Genomic DNA, 20,054 nt, shown 5'->3' on the forward strand with positions numbered 1-20,054 from the left:
TGCCATCTGTAAATATGAATAAAGTTGTTAAATTACGAGCTTAGTTGGTTTAGCCACAGAGAACGACAGGAACTTTCCCACTAGCCATGATTGGCTGAGATAATGAGTGGGCTGGACATGCCGAGAGATGAGTTTCAGATCAGTCTGCGGTGAAGCATCTTCTGTCTCTGAAAATGAATCAGACGATGAGGAAATCCCTGATTTAGGTAATATTTTCACTGAAGAAGACATTGTAGAGTCTTGTGATGGGGAAGAAACAGTGATCAACAGTGTTGTTGTCATGGAAGAAGTTGACGAGTTTTGAAATCAGTGGAATGTCTCGTAGAAGCAGAGTATGATAAGGAGATGAATAGAATTCTGGCGTTTGATTGCAAATGGAGAGGGAATCGAAAAGAGAACACAGAATGCTGTTGTATAAAATACCCATCTCCGGATTACATCTTCAAACTACTGGCAGCCATGGCATCTGTGACAGAGAGGGAGAAAGATCTGATGATTGTTATGGCATTGCACATGGTCAGTGTGAACCAGAGTGACTTGACACAATGGGCCAAGCAAGCTGTACAACAAAACGGAAACGACACAGGACGTCTTATTTAATGAAAGGGGTTGCAGTCTGCTGTGAAGCGGTCATCCATGTATACAGGTAAGAGTCTAGCTACAGTTTCAGATATTCTAAGTTTCAAATTTTGTCAGAAAGTTGTTTTCATTGCAAGTTAAAGCTTACTGTTAGCTAGCTAGCTGACGTTAGATGGCTGGCTTGCTAGCTAACATTACGTGTATGATCTATGTGTAGTAATGTTCTCAGAATTCCATTTCGCATTGCTAGTTATAGTCTAATGTTAGCTAGAAAACGAGCTAATATTAACCTCTTATGGCTAGGGGGCAGTATTTTCACGGCTGGATATAAAAAGTACCCAATTTAATCTGATTATTAGTCCTGCCCAGAAACTAGAATATGCATATAATTAGCTTTGGATAGAAAACACTCCAAAGTTTCTAAAACTGTTTGAATGGTGTCTGTGAGTATAACAGAACTCCTATGGCAAGCAAAAACCTGAGAAGGTTCTGTTCAGGAAGTACCCTGTCTGAACATTTCTTGCCCTTGTTGATTCTCTCTATCTATTACAAGGGATCTCTGCTGTTACGTGACACTTCCCACGTCTCCAATGGGCTCTCAGAGCCCGGGAAAAACAGGAATGACGTAATTCAAAGCCCTGGCTGAAACACACGAGAGCAAAAGCTAAGTGCTCTATCAGAGGAGAAATGCCTAGGCTCGTGACCTGCCCCGCCCCCGTCTTTCGGTTTTTCCCTCAGTTTACAGACATGCAGATTCCCGGTCGGAATATTATCGCTTTTCTACGAGATAAATTGCATAAAAATTGGTTTTAAACAGCGGTTGACATGCTTCGAAGTACGGTAATGGAATATTTAGAAATTTTTTGTCACGTTCTGCGCCATGCGAACGACCGTGATTTACCATTGGGATAGTGTCTAGAACGCACGAACAAAACGTTGTTGATGGAACATAACGATGGATTATTTGGGACCAAACCAACATTTGTTATTGAAGTAGAAGTCCTGGAAGTGCATTCTGACGAAGAACAGGAAAGGTAAGACCATTTTTCTTATAGGAAATGTGATTTTGGTGAAGGCTAAACTGGTTGGGTGTCTAAATAGCTAGCCCTGTGATGCCGGGCTATGTACTTAGAATATTGCAAAATGTGCTTCATCCGAAAAGCTATTTTAAAATCGGACATATCGAGTGCATAGAGGAGTAATGTATCTATAATTCTTAAAATAATTGTTATGCTTTTTGTGAACGTTTATCGTGAGTAATTTAGTAAATTCACCGGAAGTGTTCGGTGGGAATGCTAGATCTTAACGTCACATGCTAATGTAAAAAGCTGGTTTTTGATATAAATATGAACTTGATTGAACAGACATGCATGTATTGTATAACATAATGTCCTAGGTGTGTCATCTGATGAAGATAATCAATGGTTAGTGCTGCATTTAGCTGTGGTTTTGTTTTTTGTGACATTATATGCTAGCTTGAAAAATGGGTGTCTGATTATTTCTGGCTGGGTACTCTGCTGACATAATCTAATGTTTTGCTTTCGCTGTAAAGCCTTTTTGAAATCGGACAGTGTGGTTAGATTAACGAGAGTCTTGTCTTTAAATAGCTGTAAAATAGTCATATGTTTGAAAAATGGAAGTTTTCGGATTTTAGAGGAGTTTGTATTTCACGCCACGCCCATCATTGGATATTGGAGCAGACGTTCCGCTAGCGGAACATCTAGATGTAAGAGGTTAAACCTATTTGGTTAACTTTAGCTGGCTATGGCAATCGGTTTGTATTGCTAGTACTTTACGGATTGGGATTATGGTACATTATTTAGCTAGCTATCTAGCTACATGTCTAAACAAAAGACCCCAAGTTAAAGCTAAGTGTTAGCTAGCCAGCTGTCGTTAGATGGCTGGCTCACTAGCTAACATTACGTGTATGATCTGTGTTCAGCAATTTTATCTCGGAATGCCATTTTACATTGCTAGTTATAGCCTAACTAGCTGACATCGAACCTGTTTGGTTAACTTTATCTATCTATAACAATCAGTTTGTATTGCTAGTACTCTATGGATTGGGATTATGGTTGTTTAGCTAGCATGTCTAACCAAAAGACTCCACTTCGCCAGATAATTGCATAACCCATCAAGTTAGCCAGGTGTGCCTGACGGTGATTACGATTATCTATTGTACAATAATGCTAAAATATTTGTTTATGGAATTTGTCTTTCAGCATCAGTAGAACATGCCTGGCTCTCCTCCACCAGTCATACAAGGAGAATGGTCTAATGCCTCCCATCAAAAAGAGAGCTGGCCCAAACAAGCATAGGTTACACGTGAAGCATGAGGACAACTTCATCAACAACTATGACAATCAAGACATCCTAGTTTTTTTTTAAATGTTTATAATTTGTAACATTTTCTATAATTTTTCTTTGACATTGAAAATGTAGAGTAGGTTGTGTAGTTCGGTAGGGGGATTATTTTTTTACATTTAATCTGTCTGTGCAACAGAAGTCAAGGCAATGGCACACACACACACAGGCAGAGAAGCACAAGGGGAGGGATTGTGCGGTGGGAGATTAGGCAAAGACACTACATCGGGACCACAGTCAGGCAAATTGATGCTGTGATGTCATCACTGCATCTAGCAAATTCTAGTGACAAATAAAGGCGCGAATAGCAATTCTCACTGAAAAATAGTTGGCAACACTGTTTGAAACAAAGTTGCCACTTGTTGTAGAAAGTTGTTGTTGCAAATGAGTGTCATGAAATACATGCACCAGAAACAGGGTACACTGTGACTTGTCAGGTAAATATCAGCAAGCTACAGTATGTGCAGCAAAATAGCTAGTTAACTCTCTGCTTGGCTAGCTAGCTGCACAGAACGTTAGAACACTGTTCTCTGATTGGTTAAATGGATCTGTCTTGTCGCTAGAATTTAGCTAAAGATTTGACATGTTGAATCTTGGAAACTCCAGCCGATGACAAATGTTCCAAAGCTAGACCGTTTAGATCAAGAAACCTCGTTCCAAAGCTCCTTAAAGAGCGACTGCCCCCAAAAAGCAATTAATCATTTAAAAAACGGCCTATGTGGCATTAACATAAGTCAGAAACATTTATTCTTGTGTCAAAATTGATGACAAAGCGTACAGAGTTTGGAACCTCGTTGCATCACAATGAGTAAATTAAGGTTGGGTTTGGATTACAATTAAGTCAACAAATCATAGAAAATCATTTTCCCAAGCTCTATGTGCAAATCGCCTCTCCACCCACTTTGCTTCCCTTCATTTAATGGGGCGCCGTTGTTTCATCGCCCCAACACGTTCAAAGGACGGTAGACTGAAAAGCCCTATACATATTGACCATGCCTCCACAGCTAAAGTTCTATGGTTTGCATGCCCTGCCGTAGGAGGCTAGTATGCGGAATAGGTGGTTGGAGTTCATCGATTCCCATGTCTGCACCAGTAACGTTAGCTTGGTGTTCAACGACTGGTGGTGGTGAGTATAACTAGAGATACTGGAATATAATGACCTCTCTGGTATAACTTGGCTAACAACGTTAGATAACATTATTGCTGGTTATGTAGATAGCTAGCCTGCCTTTCTTTATCAAAAGATAGCTAACGTTTTAGCTGGCTAGCTACCTCACTACAATTTAGGTCATAGCTCATACAAGTTTGTGTATTGTCTAGATACTACAGGTTTTGTAACATTATCATTTGATAATGCTAGCGAGGCAGGCTAGCCAACTACAGGCTTTGGATTTGAAAGTTAGTTCTTAGCGCATACAAGTGTACTCTCTATTATCTAGGGCAAAACTAAATAATAGATGCAGCTATGGTGGTAGCTAAGTCATGTCTGACAAATACAGTGAACTAGGACCAACAAATTGTAACGGCGTCACCGGCCTGTATCTAAACCAATCTGGATTTACGGTCAGTCTACATCTGTCAAGCATAGAATTAGGGTTTCCATAGCCACAATGTCAAAATAGGCTATATCATAAAAATGCATGAAAACTAAAATGAATTTAAGTTTCGAGTTAGGCATAAGTCTAGCAGTATGGTTAGGTTTAAAATCACATTTAAATAAGATAAATAATACGAAGAGAAATTGTAGAAATGAGTAAGGTTTGTGACTTTGTGGCTGTGGTAACTAGTAACAACCTAAAATTAGCTTGACCCAAGTTACTGCTCTGACGACACAAGGCTTTATCAAAAACAATAATTTGTGTTATGTGAAAAGTACCTTGTTTGAAAAGCTAGTAGGTTAACTACCCAGCCAAGCAGTTACATTTTGATTGTGAAGTGCATTATCAAAAATGCTTACAGTGAAATGCTTACTTACAAGACCTTAACCAACAACGCAGTTTTAAGAAAATATCCCCCAAAAAGTATGAGATAAGAATAACAAATAATTAATGAGCAGCAGTAAATAACAATATACAGGGGGTACCGGTACATAGTTAATGTGCAGGGGCACCGGTGTCGAGGTAATTGAGGTAATTATGTACAGTGCCTTGCAAAAATATTCATCCCCCTTGGCATTTTTCCAATTTTGTTGCATTACAGCCTGTAATTTAAAAATATTTTTATTTGGATTTCATGTAATGGACATACACAAAATAGTCCAAATTGGTGAAGTGAAAAAAATTACTTGTTTAAAAAACGGAAAAGTGGTGCGTGTATATGTATTCACCCCCTTTGCTATGAGGCCCCTAAATAAGATCTGGTGCAACCAATTACCTTCAGAAGTCACATAATTAGTTAAATAAAGTCCACCTGTGTGCAATCTAAGTATTACATGATCTGTCACATGATCTCAGTATATATACACCTGTTCTGAAAAGCCACAGAGTCTGCAACACCACTAAGCAAGGGGCACCACCAAGCAAGCGGCACCATGAAGACCAAGGAGCTCTCCAAACAGGTCAGGGACAAAGTTGTGGAGAAGTACAGATCAGGGTTGGGGTTATAAAAAAATATCTGAAACTTTGAACATCCCACGGAGCACCATTTATTCCATTATTAAAAAATGGAAAGAATATGGCACCACAACAAACCTGCCAAGAGAGGGCTGCCCACCAAATCTCACAGACCAGTCAAGGAGGGCATTAATCAGAGATCAAAGATAACCCTGAAGGAGCTGCAAAGCTCCACAGCGGAGCTTGGAATATCTGTCCATAGGACCACTTTAAGCCATACACCCCACAGTGCTGGGCTTTAGAGAAGAGTGGCCAGAAAAAAGCCATTGCTTAAAGAAAAAAATAAGCAAACACATTTGGCGTTCACCAAAAGGTATGTGGGAGACTCCCCAAACATATGGAAGAAGGTACTCTGGTCAGATGAGACTAAAATTGAGCTTTTTGGCCATCAAGGAAAACACTATGTCTGGCGCAAACCCAACACCTCTCATCACCCCGAGAACATCATCCCCACAGTGAAGCATGGTGGTCTAAAGATGGCGCCGAAGAACATGGCTGATTTGTGAAATTTTGTTATTTGTTTTGCTTTTTTTTTTTACTTATTGCGTACATAATGTTGCTGCTATCGTCTCTTATGACCGACAAGAACCTATGGACATCAGAAAACCGATTACTCACCATGGACTGGAAGAAACTTTTTCCTTAAACAAGTCCGACAAGAAGAATATCCTTCTTTCATTGGAACAGGCCCAGATCCATGCCTTTTGCGTGAAGAAAAGACACAGGAAAAAGGGTCGCAGATCGGGGATCCTTCTGAGAATCCGGAGGCGAGCGAGAGAACTCCCAATGCCTTCCATTCTTCTGGCTAACGTGCAATCGTTGGAAAATAAAATTGATGACCTACTATTAAGATTATCCTACCAAGGGGACATTAAAAACTAACATCTTATGTTTCACCGAGACGTGGCTGAACGAAGAATTGGACAATATAGAGCTGGTGGGATTTTCCATGCACCTGCAGAACAGAGATGCTGCCTCTGGTAAGACGGGGTGCGAGATGTGTGTCTTTTTGCCAATAACAGCTAGTGCGCGATGTCTAATATTAAAGAAGTCTTGTGGTATTGCCTTATGATAAGCTGTAGACCACATTATCTACCAAGAGAGTTCTCATCTGTATTATTCGTAGCCGTCTATTTACCACCACAAAGCGAAGCTGGCACTAAGACCGCTCTCAACCAGAAAATGCTCACCCAGAAGCGACGCTCTTAGTTGCCGGGGACTTTAATGCAGGCAATCTTAAATCAGTTTACCCAATTTTTACCAGCATGTCACATGTGCGACCAGGGGGAAACAAATCCTAGACCATCTTTACTCCACACACAGAGGTGCATACAAAGCTCTCTCCAGCCCTCCATTTGGCAAATCTGACCATCATACTGTCCTCCTGATTCCTGCTTACAAACAAAAACTAAAGCAGGAAGTACTAGTGACTCGCTCAATACGGAAGTGGTCAGATGACGTGGATGCTACACTACAGGACTGTTTTGCTAGCACAGACTGGAATATGTTCCAGGATTCATCCAATGGCATTGAGGAATACACCACCTCAGTAATCGGCTTCATCAATTAGTGCGTCAATGATGTGGTCCCCACAGTGACTGTATGTACATATCCCAACCAGAAGCCATGGATTACAGGCAACATCCGCATCGAGCTAATGGCTAGAGCCGCCACTTTCAAGGAGTGGGAGACTTATCCGGACGCTTAGAAGAAATCCCGCCATGCCCTCAGATGAACCATCAAACAAGCAAAGCGTCAATACAGGATTAAGTTTGAATCCTACTACACCGGCTCTGACGCTCGTCGGATGTGGCAGGGCTTGAAACTATTACAGACTAAAAAGGGAAACCCAGATGCGAGCTGCCCAGTGACGCGAGCCTACCAGACGAGCTAAATGCCTTTTATGCTCACTTCGTGGCAAGCAACACTGAAGCATGCACGAGAGCACCAGCTGTTCTGGATAACTGTGTGATAATGCTCTTGGTAGCCAATGTGAACAAAACCTTTAACCTCTCTGGGCTAGGTGGGACGCTTGCGTCCCACCTACTCAACAGCCAGTTGAATCCCGTGGCGCGTTATTCAAATACCTTGGAAATGCTATTACTTCAATTTCTCAAACATATGACTATTTTACAGCATTTTAAAGACAAGACTCTCGTTAATCTAACCACACTGTCCGATTTCAAAAAGGCTTTACAACGAAAGCAAAACATTAGATTATGTCAGCAGAGTACCCAGCCAGAAATAATCAGACAACCATTTTTCAAGCTAGCATATAATGTCACATAAACCCAAACCACAGCTAAATGCAGCACTAACCTTTGATGATCTTCATCAGATGACAACCTTAGGACATTATTTTATACAATACATGCATGTCTGTTCAATCAAGTTCATATTTATATCAAAAAACTGCTTTTTACATTAGCAGGTGACTAGCATGTGACTAGCATTCCCACCGAACACTTCCGGTGAATTTACTAAATTACTCACGATAAACGTTCACAAAAAACATAACAATTATTTTAAGAATTATAGATACAGAACTCCTCTATGCTCTCGATATGTCCGATTTTAAAATAGCTTTTCGGTGAAAGCACATTTTGCAATATTCTAAGTAGATAGCCCGGCATCACAGGGCTAGCTATTTAGACACCCAGCAAGTTTAGCATTCACCAAAGTCAGATTTACTATAAGAAAAGTGTTATTACCTTTGCTGTCTTCGTCAGAATGCACTCCCAGGACTTCTACTTCAATAACAAATGTTGGTTTGGTCCCAAATAATCCATAGTTATGTTCCAACAGCGGCGTTTTGTTCGTGCGTTCAAGACACTATCCGAAGGGTAAATAAGGGTTACGAGCATTGCGCATTTCGTGACAAAAAAATTCTAAATATTCCATTACCGTACTTCGAAGCATGTCAACCGCTGTTTAACCGCTGTTTTACGCCACTTTTCTCATAAAAAAGCGATAATATTCCGACTGGCAAAGCCTGTTTACATTCAACGAGAGAAAAAGTAAAAGCATGCTATCCCCTCATGCACGAGCCTTGTCTAATGGCCGTCTGATAGAGCACTTGCCAAACGAGCTAGTGTGTTTCAGCCTGGGCATTGAATTACGTCATTCAGCTTTTTCCCGGGTTCTGAGAGCCTATGGGAGCCGTAGGAAGTGTCACGTTACAGCAAAGATCCTCAGTCTTCAATAAACAGAGGCAAGAAGATCAACCACTTGTCAGACAGGCCACTTCCTGGTTAGAATCTTCTCAGGTTTTTGCCTGCCATATGAGTTCTGTTATACTCACAGACACCATTCAAACAGTTTTAGAGACTTTAGGGTGTTTTCTATCCAAAGCCAATAATTATATGCATATTCTAGTTACTGGGCAGGAGTAGTAACCAGATTAAATCGGGTACGTTTTTTTATCCGGCCGTGTAAATACTGCCCCCTATCCCCAACAGGCTAAACAGGTCAACATTCACAAAGCTGCTGGGCCAGATGGATTACAAGGACCTGTACTCAAAGCATGTGCGGACCAACTGTCAAGTGTCTTCACTGACATTTTCAACCTCTCCCTGACCGAGTCTAATACCTGCATGTTTCAAGCAGACCAACACAGTCCCTGTGCCCAAGGAAGCGAAAGTAACCTGCCTAAATGATTACCGCCCCGTGGCACTCACGTCGGTAGCCATGAAGTGCTTTGAAAGGCTGATCATGGCTCACATCAACAACATCCTCCTGGACACCCTAGACCCACTCAAATTTGCATACCGCCCCAACAGATCCACAGATGGCTCAATCTCACTCCACACTGTCCTTTCTCACCTGGACAAAAGGGACACCCGTGTGAGAATGCTGTTCATTGACTACAGCTCAGCGTTCAACACCATAGTGCCCACAAAGCTCATGACTAAGCTAAGGACTCTGGGACTAAACACCTTCCTCTGCAACTGGATCCTGGACTTCCTGATGGGCCGCCCCCAGGTGGTAAGAGTAGGTAACAATACAATGCTGATCCTCAACACTGGGGCCCCTCAGGGGTGCGTGCTCAGTCTCCTCCTGTACTCCCTGTTCACTCATGACTGCAAGGCTCCAACACCATCATTAAGTTTGCTGATGACACAACAGTCGTAGGCCTGATCACAGACAACAATGAGACCTGACCGTGTGGTGCAAGGTCAACAACCTCTCCCTCAGCGTGATCAAGACAAAGGAGATTATTGTGGACTACAGCAAAAGGAGGACCGAGCATGCCCCCATTCTCATCAACGGGTCTGAAGTGGAGCAGGTTGAGAGCTTCAAGTTCCTTGGCGTCCACATCACCAATGAACAATCATGGTCCAAGCACACCAAGACAGTCGTGATGATGGCCTTGTGAATGATGGCCAGCGGCCTTGTGAATGTTGACCTGTTTAACTTCTATGGGCTAGGAGGGACGTTTGCGTCCCTCCCTTGTCAACAGCCAGTGGAATCGCGTGGCGCGAAGTACAAATATCTCAAAAATGCTATAACTTCAATTTCTCAAACATATGACTATTTTACACCATTTTAAAGACAAGACTCTCGTTAATCTAACCACACTGTCCGATTTCAAAAAGGCTTTACAGCGAAAGCAAAACATTCGATTATTTTAGGAGAGTACCCTGCCAAAAATAATCACACAGCCATTTTCAAAGCAAGCATATATGTCACAAAAACCAAAACCACAGCTAAATGCAGCACTAACCTTTGATGATCTTCATCAGATGACACTTCTAGGACATTATGTTATACAATACATGTATGTTTTGTTCAATCAAGTTCATATTTATATCAAGAACCAGCTTTTTACATTAGCATGTGATGTTCAGAACTAGCATACCCACCGAAAACTTCCGGTGAATTTACTAAATTACTCATGATAGACGTTGACAAAATACATAACAATTATTTTAAGAATTATAGATACAGAACTCCTTTATGCAATCGCGGTGTCAGATTTTAAAATAGCTTTTCGGCGAAAGCACATTTTGCAATATTCTGAGTACATAGCTCGGCCATCACGGCTAGCTATTTTGACACCCACCAAGTTTGGGGCTCACTAAACTCAGAATTACTATTAGAAAAATTGGATTACCTTTGCTGTTCTTCGTCAGAATGCACTCCCAGGACTTCTACTTCAACAACAAATGTTGTTTTAGTTCCAAATAATCCATAGATATATTCAAATAGCTCCGTTTTGTTAGTGCATTCAGGTCACTATCCGAAGGGTGACGCGCGAGCGCATTTCGTGACAAAAAAATTCAAAATATTCTATTACCGTACTTCGAAGCATGTCAAACGCTGTTTAAAATCAATTTTTATGCAATTTTTCTCGTAAAATAGCGATAATATTCCAACCGGGCAACGTTGTATTCATTCAAAGGCTGAAAGAAAAAAATGGAGTAGTCTCGTGAACGTGCATCTCAGTCTCACTGTCCCCAGGCAGACCACTTACAAATTCTGCTGCTGTTCTTTGCCCAGAGACAGCAGACACCCCATTCCACTTTCTGGTGGCTTTAGAGAGCCAATGGAAGCCTTAGAAAATGTCACATTACAGCACAGATGCTGTATTTTCGATAGAGATGCAACAGAAGGACAACAAATTGTCAGACAGCGCACTTCCTGTATGGAATCTTCTCAGGTTTTGGCCTGCCATATGAGTTCTGTTATACTCACAGACACCATTCAAGCAGTTTTAGAAACTTTAAAGTGTTTTCTATTCAAATATTCTCGTTTCTGGGCAAGAGTAGTAACCAGTTTAAATTGGGTATGTTTTTTATCCGGCCGTGCAAATACTGCCCCCTAGCCCCAACAGGTTAACTTGTTGGGGCTAGGGGGCAGTATTTACAGGGCCGGATAAAAAACGTACCCGATTTAATCTGGTTACTAATCCTACCCAGTAACTAGAATATGCATATACTTATTATATATGGATAGAAAACACCCTGAAGTTTCTAAAACTGTTTGCATGGTGTCTGTGAGTATAACAGAACTCCTATGGCAGGCAAAAACCTGAGAAGGTTTCATGCAGGGAGTGGCCTGTCACAAGGTGTTGTTGTTCTTGCTTCTGTTTATTGAAGAGTCAGGATCTTAGCTGTAACGTGACAATTCCTACGGCTCCAATAGGCTCTCAGAGCCCGGGAAAAACCTGAACGATGACGAGGCAGCCTCAGGCTGAAACACATTATCGCCTTTTCCAAGTGGCCCATCAGAGGACAATGGAATTAGGCGCGTGCCCGATTCGACCCCGTGCAGTATTTTCCTTCGGCTGTTTAGCTAATTGCAGATTCCCGGTCGGAATATTATTGCTTTTTTACGAGAATAAGGGCATAAAAATTGATTTTAAACAGCGGTTGACATGCTTCGAAGTACGGTAATGGAATATTTAGAATTTTTTTGTCACGTTATGCGCCATGCGTGCGACCGTGATTTACCATTCTGATAGTGTCTAGAACGCACAAACAAAACATCGCTGATGGAACATAACTATGGATTATTTGGGACCAAACCTACATTTGTTATTGAAGTAGAAGTCCTGGGAGTGCATTCTGACGAAGAACAGGAAAGGTAAGACCATTTTTCTTATAGGAAATGTGATTTTGGTGAAGGCTAAACTGGGTGGGTGTCTAAATAGCTAGCCCGTGATGCCGGGCTATCTACTCAGAATATTGCAAAATGTGCTTCATCCGAAAAGCTATTTTAAAATCGGACATATCGAGTGCATAGAAGAGTAATGTATCTATAATTCTTAAAATAATTTTTATGCTTTTTGTGAACGTTTATCGTGAGTAATTTAGTAAATTGTTAGTAAATTCCCCGGAAGTTTGCGGGGGGTATACTTTTTCTGAACGTCACATGCTAATGTAAAAAGCTGTTTTTTGATATAAATATGAACTTGATTGAACAGACATGCATGTATTGTATAACATAATGTCCTAGGTGTGTCATCTGATGAAGATCATCAAAGGTTAGTGCTACATTTAGCTGTCTTCTGGGTTTTTGTGACATTATATGCTAGCTTGAAAAATGGGTGTCTGATTATTTCTGGCTGGGTACTCTGCTGACAATCTAATGTTTTGCTTTCGTTGTAAAGCCTTTTTGAAATCGGACAGTGTGGTTAGATTAACGAGAGTCTTGTCTTTAAATAGCTGTAAAATAGTCATATGTTTGAGAAATTGAAGTAATAGCATTTCAAAGGTTTTGAATAACGCGCCACAGGATTCCACTGGCTGTTACCTAGGTGGGACGATTTGGTGCAACCTACCCTAGAGAGGTTAAGAACATACAGCTAGCGGGTTATACACTATCGGCAGGACAGAACAGCAGCCTCTGGTAAGATACGGGCGGGGGCCTATGCATATTTGTAAAAAATAGCTGGTGCACGATTTCTAAGGAAGGATCAAGGTTTTGCTTGCCTGAGTATCTCATGATAAGCTGTAGACCACACTATCTACCAAGAGAGTTTTCATCAAGATTTTTCCTAGCTGTCTACATGCCACCACAGACCGAGGCTGGCACCAAAACCGCACTCAATGAGCTGTATTCCGCCATAAGCAAACAGGAAAACGCTCATCCAGAGGTGGCGCTCCTAGTGGACGGGGTCTTTAACACAGGGAAACTTAAAAGTTTTACCGAATTTCTATCAGCATGTTAAATGTGCAACTAGAGACATAGAAACACATACAAAGCTCTACCCTCGCCCACCATTTGGCAGATCTGACCATAACTCTATCCTCCTGATTCCTGCTTACAAGCAACATTTAAAGCAGGAAGCACCAGTGACTCGGTCAATAAAAAAGTGGTCAGATGAAGCAGATGCTAAATCACAGGACTGTTGTGCTAGCACAGACTGGAATATGTTCCGGGATTCTTCCGATGGCATTGAGGAGTACTTCAATAACAAATGTTGTTTTGGTCCCAAATAATCCATAGTTATGTTCAAACAGTGGCGTTTTGTTCGTGCGTTCAAGACCGAATGGTAAATAAGGGTTACGAGCACGGCGCATTTTGTGACCAAAAAATTCTAAATATTCCATTACCGTACTTCGAAGCATGTCAACCGCTGTTTATAATAAATTTTTATGCCATTTTTCTCGTAAAAAAGCGATAATATTCCGACCGGGAATCTGCAATTAGGTAAACAGACGAAAGAAAATAAAGCATGGGGTCGACTCGGGTACGCGCCTAAGCCCATTGTCCTCTGATCGGCCACTTGTCAAAAGCGATAATGTGTTTCAGCCTGGGGCTGCCTCGATATCGTTCAGCTTTTTCCCGGGCTCTGAGAGCCTATGGGAGCCGTAGGAAGTGTCACGTTACAGCAAAGATCCTCAGTCTTCAATAAACAGAGGCAAGAAGAACAACAACTTGTCAGACAGGCCACTTCCTGCATGGAATCTTCTCAGGTTTTTGCCTGCCATATGAATTCTGTTATACTCACAGACACCATTCAAACAGTTTTAGAGACTTTAGGGTGTTTTCTATCCAAAGCCAATAATTATATGCATATTCTAGTTACTCGGCAGGAGTAGTAACCAGATTAAATCGGGTACGTTTTTTATCCGGCCGTGTAAATACTGCCCCCTAGCCCTAACAGGTTAATGTCGTCGTTCACTGGAGGTCTGATGCGTGGGACTGGCCTAGGTGGCGCCAGACTGGTAACACGCACCTCAGAGCGAGTGCGGGGAGCAGGAACAGGACACTCCAGACTGGGCATGTGCACTGGAGGTCTAATGCGTGGGACTGGCCTAGGTGGCGCCAGACTGGTAACACGCACCTCAGAGCGAGTGCGGGGAGCAGGAACAGGACACTCCGGACTGGGCATGTGCACTGGAGGTCTGATGCGTGGGACTGGCCTAGGTGGCGCCAAACTGGTAACACGCACCTCAGGACGAGTGCAGGGAGCAGGAACAGGACACTCCGGACTGGGCATGCGCACTGGAGGTCTGATGCGTGGAACTGGCCTAGGTGGCGCCAGACTGGTAACACACACCTCAGAGCGAGTGCGGGAAGGAGGCACAGGACGTACCGGACTATGGAGGCGAACTGGAGACCAGGCATGCTGAGCAGGCCTACTCCTTCCTGGCTGAATGACCATCTTCGCCCTACACCGGTGAGGAGCTGGCACCGAGCGCGCCAGACTGTGAGTGCGTATGGGCGATATATTGCGCATCACACCACAACCCATTGCTCGTCCATCCACTCGCTCCTCAGCACGCCCACTCCGTAGTGCTCTTTCTGCCAATACCTCTCTTCGGAATCTTGCGTCGAGCTCCGCGCTTGACTCCCTGACTGGCTCCGGTCTGCTCCACGGCTCTCTCCGATAAGCACGGGAAGTTAGATCAGGTCTCCCCCCTGACATCGCCAAACTCCCCGTGTGCCCCCCCCCCGGGGGGGGCTGCCTCTCGGTGCATATAGAGCCTCGTAGTATCGTCGCTCCCTTTTTGCTGCTTCGATTTCCTCCCTTGGGCGACGATACTCCCCAGCCTCCCTCCAGGGTCCTTTACCATCCAAAATCTCCTCCCAAGTCCATTCCTCCAGATACTCCTTACCACGCTGCTTGGTCCTTTCTTGGTGGGTGATTCTGTCACGGCTGTCGAAAGGATCGGACCAAAGTACAGCGTGGTTGTAGTTCCACATTTTATTAAATCCGTGAAACTTTTGCAATACACAAAATAACTAAATTTACAAAAACAACAAACCGTGACGCAGAGAAACAAACACTACTCAAAAGATAATCACCCACAAAAACAGGTGGGACAAACATCAACTTAAATATGACCTCCAATTAGAGACAACGACAACCAGCTGCCTCCAATTGGAGATCATATCAAACAAAACCAACATAGAAATACAAAACTAGCAACTGAACATATAAATACAAAACATAGACAAACACCCCCTGTCACGCCCTGACCTACTCTACCATAGAAAATAACCACTTACTATGGTCAGGACGTGACAATGTGGATATATTGAAGCAACATCTCAAGACATCAGTCAGGAAGTTAAAGCTTGGTCGCAAATGGATCTTCCATTTTACATTCTTAAATTAAAGTGGTGTTCCTAACTGATCTAAGACCAGGAATTGTTACTAGGATTAAATGTCAGGAATTGTGAAAAACTGAGTTTTAATGCATTTGGCTAAGGTGTTTGTAAACTTCCGACTTCAACTGTACCTTTAGGTGTTTCACAAACACTAATATATTAAGTCCAGCATCTAAAAAATGACTAACATACACCTTAATTTGATCAATTCCAAAACGTATTATTCGTCAGATCTACTTCATTTTTTTGATTAGTTACTTTCAGTGATTAGTTACTTTCACACGGTGACTCCCGTGTGTTTCAGTTGGTAGAGCATGGTGTTTGCAATGCCAGGGTTGTGGGTTCGATTCCCACAGGTGACCAGTACGGAGAAAAAAATGTATGCATTCACTACTGTAAGTCGCTCTGGATAAGAGTGTCTGCTAAATGACTCAAATGTAATGTAAAATGTAAAAAATGTGATCTTGTTTAACATTGTTCTATGTTTTTGATTATTAGCCATTTTAACCGACTTTCACAGGCCTTGTTGTCCTTATTCCACTAGCAGTGAGTGGAGGTAGAGCTGCAAGCATTGTAGGATGCTGCATTTGCCTTTTAGAATTATGTGTTTTGTGCATGACCTTACTGATGTTGGGAATGGGTTGTGTCATCTTTGAACAATCAATTTGACCGGCTGTCTTGATATCCATTCATCATGATCCATTACTTCTCATAGCACAAAAACTGCTTAATACTGATATAGAAATATACTTTTTTTCTTTAAACATGCATATAACATTGTTTATCAAAAAGTCAAACAAAATTGCATTACCCACAATCCTCTAAACATGTAACCACATGGCAAGATGTTGATCGAAGTTCATAGAAAATATGAGGAAATTAAACAGAATTTCCCAGTGGTTTTTACAAAAAAGTATATTGTTCGGATTTAGAAGTATATTAAATTACATTTCTTTTAGAATGTCATGCTTTTTGAATACAAAAATGAAGGTATTAAAATATTGAAGTAAAGCCAAAAACCTGCATTTGTTGGTGAAAATCATACATTTTTGGGGGGGTAGTACAGTGCCCTCAAAGTATTCACACCCCTTTAACTTTTTCCACATTTTGTCTGGTTACAGCGTGAATTCAAATGGATTAAATCGAGATGTCACTTGGCTACACCCAATACCCCACAATGTCAAAGTGGAATTATGTTTTTCAAAATGTTTACAAAAAACTGAAAAACTGAAATGTCTTGAGTCAATAAGTATTCAACCTCTTTGTTATGGCAAACCTAAATAATTTCAGGAGTAAAAATGTGCAAGTCACATAATAAGTGGTGTGGACTGACTGTGCAATAATTGTTTTTAACGTGACTTTTTAATGGCTACCTCATCTCTGTACCCCACACATACAAAAATCTGTAAGATCTCTGTCTAGCAGTGAATTTCAAACACAGATTCAACCACAAAGACCAGCGAAGTTTTTCATTGCCTTGATAAGAAGGGCACTTATTGATAGATGGGTAAAAATAAAATAGCAGCCATTGAATATACCTTTGAGCATGGTGAAATTATTAATTAAACTTTGGATGGTCTATTAATCCACCCAGTCACTACAAAGATACAGGCATCCTTCTTAACTCAGCTGTCGGAGAGGAAGGAAGCTGCTCAGGAATTTCAGCATGAGGCCAATATTGACTTTAGAACAGTTACAGAGTTTAATGGCTGTGATAGGGGGACATCTTTGATGAAAACCTCGTTCAGTTTGTTTTCCACCAGACACTGGGAGCTTAATTCACCATTCAGCAGGACAATAACCTAAAACACAAAGCCAAATCTACACTGGAGTTGCCAAGAAGACAGCAAACGTTCCCGAATGGCCGAGTTACAGTTTTGACTTAAATCTACTTGAAAAACTATGGCAACACCCAAAAATGGTTGTCGAGCAATGATCAACAGCCAATTTCACAAAGCTTGAAGATTTTTGAAAATAATAAATGGGCAAATGTTTCACCATCCAGGTGTGGAAAAATCTTGAAGACCCATAGCTGTAATTCTAACATGTACTGTATTGACTCAACGGGTTATATTATAATATACTGCTCAAAAAAATAAAGGGAACACTTAAACAACACATACTAGATCTGAATGAAAGAAATAATCCTATTAAATACTTTTTTCTTTACATAGTTGAATGTGCTGACAACAATCACACAAAAATAATCAATGGAAATCCAATTTATCAACCCATGGAGGTCTGGATTGTAAGCACAACCCCCACCTGTGGACGTTGGGCCCTCATACCACCCTCATGGAGTCTGTTTCTGACCGTTTGAGCAGACACATGCATATTTGTGGCCTGCTGGAGGTAATTTTGCAGGGCTCTGGCTGTGCTACTCCTGCTCCTCCTTGCACAAAGGCGGAGGTAGCGGTCCTGCTGCTGGGTTGTTGCCCTCCTACGGCCTCCTCCACGTCTCCTGATGTACTGGCCTGTCTCCTGGTAGCGCCTCCATGCTCTGGACACTACGCTGACAGACACAGCAAACCTTCTTGCCATAGCTCGCATTGATGTGCCATCCTGGATGAGCTGCACTACCTGAGCCACTTGTGTGGGTTGTAGACTCCGTCTCATGCTACCACTAGAGTGAAAGCACCGCCAGCATTCAAAAGTGACCAAAACATCAGCCAGGAAGCATAGGAACTGAGAAGTGGTCTGTGGTCCCCACCTGCAGAACCACTCCTTTATTGGGGGTGTCTTGCTAATTGCCTATAATTTCCACCTGTTGTCTATGCCATTTGCACAACAGCATGTGAAATGTATTGTCAATCAGTGTTGCTTCCTAAGTGGACAGTTTGATTTCACAGAAGTGTGATTGACTTGGAGTTACATTGTGTTGTTTAAGTGTTCCCTTTATTTTGTTGAACAGTGTATATTAACATAGTGTTTTATTTTTAACAATTATTTTCATTTTTACAAATGTTAAAAATGTTCTTCTACTTTGACATTGCAGAGTATTTTGTGTAGATTGTTGACCAAGAATTACAAAGAAATCCATTTTAAAGTACTCCCATAAGAAATAAAGGTCTCTATTCAATCCGTATCGCGGAAATTCATCGCTAAAGCCCAATTGAAATTCACGGTAAATGCTGCATATGTAGGCTCAATCGGAAATTGCCTTTAAATTTCTATCGTGAAATCTGTAATGCTTCAGTGATATGGATTGAATAGAGCCCCACGTTATCGTCAACAATATTAATGGAACACTCGAAAGACTTACAGGTATGCATTTCAACCATATAGCAGTCATCTTCAGGCAGTGCAATTGGGATAAATACAACATTTCTGGTGAGGACATAGTAAGAAGTTGCCTAATTGTATCAATTTAGGGTCTATACAAAAAATGTAAGAGAACTATTGACAAAGGCAAATAGTATATTAGAATCTTGAGAACAGTCTGACCTGAAATTCTGAATCTGACCTCATACAAGAAGTTGAGGAATTGCCAGTACTCTCACAAAAACTGATATCAAGTTACAGCTTTATGAAATTAACAACAAAATACTCACCTTTTTAGATGATCGTTTTGTGATTGTATGTGTCCTCTTCATGTAAAGAGAATCTCAATTCATACTGTTACGCAATTATGTTTTTTAATGAACTTGAACATTTTCTAAGGCCGGTCTCATAGACTAGACATAACATAGTAAACATAAATCGGGCACACTCAAATTAGTACGTGTTACATTTGGTTTGATTACATAAGATAGAAGGCAAAAGACAAAAATGAATGGGGGCTTGGTCAGGGAGAATGGGTGGTCATATAAAGCGATATCATCACGGACAACTTTAGCTCATTAGTAACTTTTCAGCTGCTAAACATAACTCCTACCCCAACCTCTAACCCATAGCCTAGCTAACGTTAGCCACCTAGCTAACGTTAACGTTAGCCACAACAAATTGGAATTCGTAACATATTGTACACAATGGATGATGGACAGCCACAAATTAATACATAACATACCAAATGTGACATATCATGTAAAGAAGAAAAACCCTTGAATGAGTAGGTGTGTCCAAATTTCTGACTGGTACTGTATGCTGGTGACATGATGATCGGTGCTTGGCTGTCAATTGACAAATAAAAATGACCTTGTTCTTATCCATAATCTTATTACTTACCCTCTGCACTGAATCTGCAAGTGGTTGGCTAGAGCACATGCCAAGACCAGACTGGGAACATTAGCCGTTAATTGCAGACTTTTTGTTGCAAAACCATCGGCAGAGAAGAAAATGGGTAGTTAAATGACAAAAAAGTGCTTTTTATGTGCTATACATCATTATGCACAGCTTTTTATTCTCAAGAAGCCAGTTTGACGCAAGCACACCATTGCCGGTGTATGTGTATATTTTTTTGTTCAAATATTAGAATATTAGCTTGAATTGATGGAAACC

At 41.4% G+C, this 20,054-nt stretch overlaps 1 protein-coding gene across 2 annotated transcripts in view; it reads left to right on the forward strand.

Annotated features, from left to right (window-relative positions):
• The window catches only part of syt14a (synaptotagmin XIVa), a 239,762-nt gene that overhangs the window by 107,025 nt on the left and 112,683 nt on the right, over positions 1-20,054 (forward strand). The window lies entirely within an intron of this gene.

This window comes from Salmo trutta, chromosome 12 (genome assembly GCF_901001165.1).
Source record: "Salmo trutta chromosome 12, fSalTru1.1, whole genome shotgun sequence".
In the NCBI taxonomy this organism is placed as follows: domain Eukaryota; kingdom Metazoa; phylum Chordata; class Actinopteri; order Salmoniformes; family Salmonidae; genus Salmo; species Salmo trutta.